The following is a 5,554-nucleotide window of genomic DNA, read 5'->3' on the forward strand; positions in this document are numbered from 1 at the left end:
ACCCATTCTCCACATCACAGCCTGAGTTTTCAGCTGAAATCAGAAATCAAATCATGGTACTCCACTGCTTACAAATACATCAATGCCTTCCTATCAGCTTGGTCTCTGCCTACCTCACCCCATGCTTCTTAGCCCCACTGTCACTTCTCCCCAGCTATCCTGGCCTTCTCCCAGTTCCCAGAACACAGCACTAAGCTCTCACCACAGGGTCTTTGCACATGCTGCTCCTATGGGCTGGACCAGGAAAAGCCTCAACTGGTCTCAACTTAATATTCTCCTCCAAGAGATCTTCCTGGGCTAAATCTTTTACTGTGGCAAAATATATACAACATAAAATTTACCATCTTAGCCATTTTTAAGAGTACGGTTCAGTGATATCAAGTACATTCACAAGGTTGTGCAGCCATCACCACCATCCACCTCGGGAACTCTTTCATCCTTCCAAATTGAAGCTCTGTACTCATTAGGCAATAATTCCCATTCCCCCTCCCTCCGCCCCTGGTAACCACTGTTCTACTTTTTGCCTCTATGAATTTGACTATTCTGTGTACCTCATATGAGTGGAATCGTACAGTAGTTGTCCTTTTGTGTCTGGCTTATTTCATGCAGCATAACGTCTTCAAGGTTCATTCATGTTGTGGTGTGTGTCAGAATTTCCTTCTGTTTTAAGACTGAATAGTATTCCGTTGTAGGGATGGACCACTTTGTGTTTATCCATCCATCCTTCCACGGCCATTTGGGCTCCTCTGGGGCCATTTTAAAGTCAGCCCTCGTTATTCTCAGTCATGTCTTATTTCCCTTTAAGTGCTTATTTCAGATTCTAATTCTAATATCAGTCTGTTTGATATCTCTTTTGTTCAATATTTTGTTCAATATCGACTCCTGCCACCTCTCCCGCAACAAGCCCCTAAGTATCACAAGGGGGCAGCCCCTGTCTGTTTCGTTCGTCCTAGAATTAACCACCAGGACCTAGCACGGGAGCTGGAGTGTAGTGGGCATTTAATAAGCAAATGTTGACTTTTTAAATGAAAGAAAATCATTAGGTCACTAGAAAGCCACTAGTCTTCAGATTCACTCACAAATTCCACGTACTTTGTATTCAGCTATGAAAGATAACAAATTAATGCACATGCGCGTGTGCATGCGTGCACACACACGCGCGCACACACACACACTCACACACACATCCCTTCACAGAGACATATTTAGCTCTCTGGGCACAAACAATTCCCTTTCTAACATTAGTCAATCTATTTGTAACTAACATACATTTCCATTTCCTGTATTCTTTTCAAGAATGCCTCATGTGCAAAAGTAACTTGTGTACTCAGCAATTAAGTAAGAACTTAAATACTGATAAATGCTACAACGTGGACAATTACACTAAGCAAAGCACCAAGGAAACATTATGCTAAGTGAAATAAGTCAATCACAAAAGAACATATGTTGTATGCTTCCTTTTATATAAAACGTCCAGGTAGGCAAATACAGAGAGTCAGAAAGGAGAGTAGAGGTTGCCAGGAGCTAAGGGGAGAAGGAATATGAGTGACAGCTAAAGGGTATGGGTCTTCTTTTTCGGGGTGATGAAAAGCTTCTAAAATAGACTGTGGTGATGGCAGTCGGTACAACTCCGTCAATATACTAAAAACTACGGAACTGTACACTGTAAAAGGATGAACTGTACGGTACATGAATTATATCTCGATAAAACTGTTTGAAAAAAGATAACCTGTGTGTGAGGAGGTGGGGGTGGCCTGCCTGAGTTTGCAGGCTGGAAAACGCTTGCCTTCCCAATTAGACAATGCATGGCAAGGTTGGGAGGAGTGCGGAAGGGATCACAGCCTTGCCTGCAATTTGGCCAAAGGCCTGCAGGGGCAGCCTGTTTTCTCTTACAGAGGAGGCCTCCTGGCCCTGCGTACCCCGTTGGTTACAGACCGTCTTCCTTCCAATACAAGCAAAGGCCTCTGCTTCCTGGAAATCATCATTTTCTAACACCTCCCCTCTCCCTCCAGCAAGGCAGAACATGCTCTAATGATAAACAAAGTTCTCTGTTGAAGCTCTCTGAACCAACACCTTATATAAATGTGTATCTCTGAAGAGCCTCTTTATAACCTATTATGAGTGATCTGAGCACACTGAATTTACAGCGTTTTGAAATTCAGATTTCCATGTGCAGAAAGTTATCTTTGCCTCCTCTTTCTCTTATACCCCATATCCAAACTGTCCGGAAATCCTGTTGGCACTACCTTTAAAAAAATATCCACAACCTTCTCTCTCTGACGTCTCACCCTGGTCCCAGGCTCCAACATAGCTCACCTGGTTTAGCCTCCTAACTAGTCTCCCAACCCAAGAGCCCTCCCTAGCCTGGTCTCCACACAGCAACCAGAAGGACTATTTAAAATACAAGTCAAGGGCTTCCCTGGTGGCGCAGTGGTTGAGAGTCTGCCTGCCGATGCAGGGGACACGAGTTCGTGCCCCAGTCCGGGGAGATCCCATGTGCCGCAGAGCGGCCGGGCCCGTGAGCCATGGCCGCTGAGCCTGCGCGTCCGCAACGGGAGAGGCCATGACACTGAGAGGCCCGCGTACCGCAAAAAAAAAAAAAAAAAAAAAATTCAAGTCAAATGAAAGATCACAACCCTCCAATGGGCAACATCCTGCACCGACTCCCCCCCACCCCTCTATCCATCTTGCACAGTCATAGCCAAAATCCCTCCGCTGCTAGGAAGCCCTGCACGATGGGGCTCCCCACCTCTCTGCTCTGTCTTCCCCATGCCCCGCCCTCCCCACTCACAGGTTGGAGGAATAGCCAACTACTGCCTGCATCACACCAGCCAGGCACCGAGTCATCTGTCCCCTCTGCCTGGGACACTCTCCCCACCCCCAGATCTTTGTGATTCACCCTCTCCCTGCTGAGTCTTCACCCACATACCACCTTCTCCACTCTCCAACTGCATCTTGCCCCCTTGCACACCATCCCAATTCCTTTACCCTGTCCAGCTTTCTCTTTTTATCCCCTGCAGCACCAATCTTCAAACATACCACGTAATTTACCTATTTATTATCCACAGTCTCCCTTCCCTCCCTAGAACGTGAGCTCCTTGAGGGCAGGCTCTTTAGCTCCTTGATTGACTGACAGATGCCAAGTGCCAGGCACACAGGATGTGCTTCGTAAGTATCTGTTGGCCAGCTGGCTGTTTGTTTTGGACTTTAAAGGCTAAGGAGGAGGGTCCACTCTGTGAATTGACTAAGGAGACAGGAAATTCCCTAGGAGAAACCATGAGTTTACTTCTCTAGCCACTCAAGACGCTAGAACTCAGGAAATGAGACCAGCAGTTACTAAGAATACAGGGTCTGAGCAAACTTTCTTCAGCTTTAAAAAAGAGTGTTGGTCCGAGCGATCTCAAGGATCCAGGACACACTGGATGCTACGTATGTCACCACTCAAGAGTCCGAGGTTCTCAAACTGACCTTTGAGAATTTTCACCATGTTTCTCTATGTAAGGGGGAAAGGCTAAGAGTGATTTAAAAAAACATTCTAAACAATCTCAAATTGAGCGAGACAGAGTATCAAACCGCCAAGAGATTAATACCCTTTTTGTGGCTGGGACTGGCACAGGATAGGAAGATGGAATGATACCCAAGAATGGTGATATTTGGGGTTAGTTTGAAGTCTGTCTGTGTGTGTGTGTGTGTGTGTGTGTGTGTGTGTGTGTGTGTGTGTGTGTTTACTTAAAAGAAAAAGCCTTGCTTTTTAAATATCCTTATCTTGGCTAATTTTCAGGGCACCACATGAGCAAAAGCTCACATAAAGAGTCTACTGTTCTCGGGCTTCCCTGGTAGCACAGTAGTTGAGAGTCCGCCTGCCGATGCAGGGGACGTGGGTTCGTGCCCCCGTCCGGGAAGATCCCACATGCCGTGGAGCGGCTGGGCCCGTGAGCCATGGCCGCTGAGCCTGCGCGTCCGGAGCCTGTGCTCCGCAACGGGAGAGGCCACAACAGTGAGAGGCCCGCGTACCGCAAAAAACAAACCAACCAACCAACCAACCAAGAGTCTACTGTTCTCTCGATAATACAGATTAATATGTCTTTAGCCTAATAGACTGACATCTAATCATGATTGAAAGGGTTCTGGGTTTTATCCTGCTCCACAAAGAAGCACATTAGTACACAGATGCAACATCTGATGATTCTGTCATCCTACAGTCTATTAGTGATCTCTTGCCTTTTTTCAAAGCCTATCTTGAAAACCATGGATTGTACCCTAAGGTAGAAAACAATCTGATTTTTAAGTATTGCATTTTTCAGACATTAAATATAAATTTTTCTCTCATTCTAACCCTGCCTCCTCCAAAAACAATTTTTTTATCTTTAATTCAAGTCAGTTCTGGGGGAAAGTTAAGGATTTTTGCCTCCACTAGAGAATATCCTCCCTGGAAGGCAGCTGTGGTAAAGCCAGCTGTGGTAAAGCAGACGGTAAAGCCAGGTCTCCTGAGCTTTTACGCCCACCCCAGCACACAGAACAGTATCACCCATACTGCAGGCCAGCACGTGATGATATGCTAAAGGACCACCAGCTTCGTCAGAGCAGCCACAGGTGAATATGAGAAATGAGGCTGCCCTTCACGTGTCTTCCAGGTAACCAGCCTCCCTGCAGTTCCTCCTGTTCTTATCTCCAAGATGTTTTGGAGGAAAGTGTGATATTAATTACTACATGTCCCTGCCCATCTTAACCATGTTCTATGAACAATGAATCTCACAAAACTGAATCAGATGTCAACAGCTCCCGTGAAGAAACAGATACTCATATGCCCATGTCTGCAACAGCATTATTCACAATAGCCAAAGATGGACACAACCCAAACGCCCCTCAACCAATGAATGGATCAACAAAATATGGTATATAGACATACGGTGGAATATTATTCAGCCTTGAAAAGGAAGTGGAAGGAAATTCTGACTCATGCTGTGACAAGGATGAACCTTGAGGACATTATGCTGAGTGAAATCAGCATCACAAAAAGACACATATCGTATGATTCCACGTACACGAGGTACCTCAGAATAGCCAAATTCATGGCGACAAACAGACGTTATCAGTGGCCACAGGGAGGGAGAAATTGGGGAGTTACAGTTTAATGGACACAGAGTTTCTGAATGGGACGGTGAAAAAGTTCTGGACATGGATAGTGGCAGAGCTGCAAGATACTGTGAATATGCTTAACGCCACTGAATTCACCTTAAAAATGGCTAAAATGACAAATTTTATAAATATTTTACCATGATTAAAACAAAAGGCCCATGAAATAAACTTCTGCACTAGAATGAGATCATGAGGAATCTCCTCACCTGCCAATGTTGTTCTGGTACCAAAAACAGAGCACAGATTTTCACTTAATTCTCACCATCTCAGCGGCTGAAGAACCCTACATTCTTAGCTTCATTGTTTTAACAAAAATTCTGAGCTTATAGAGCATCTGCCAGTGCCTGGCTCAGAGGCCCACACATGTATTTCCAATATGGTGGTAGGGCCACTCTTTCCCAGTGTGAAATATATA

Source organism: Lipotes vexillifer, unplaced genomic scaffold, assembly GCF_000442215.2.
Source record: "Lipotes vexillifer unplaced genomic scaffold, Lipotes_vexillifer_v1.1 scaffold79, whole genome shotgun sequence".
Taxonomy (NCBI): domain Eukaryota; kingdom Metazoa; phylum Chordata; class Mammalia; order Artiodactyla; family Lipotidae; genus Lipotes; species Lipotes vexillifer.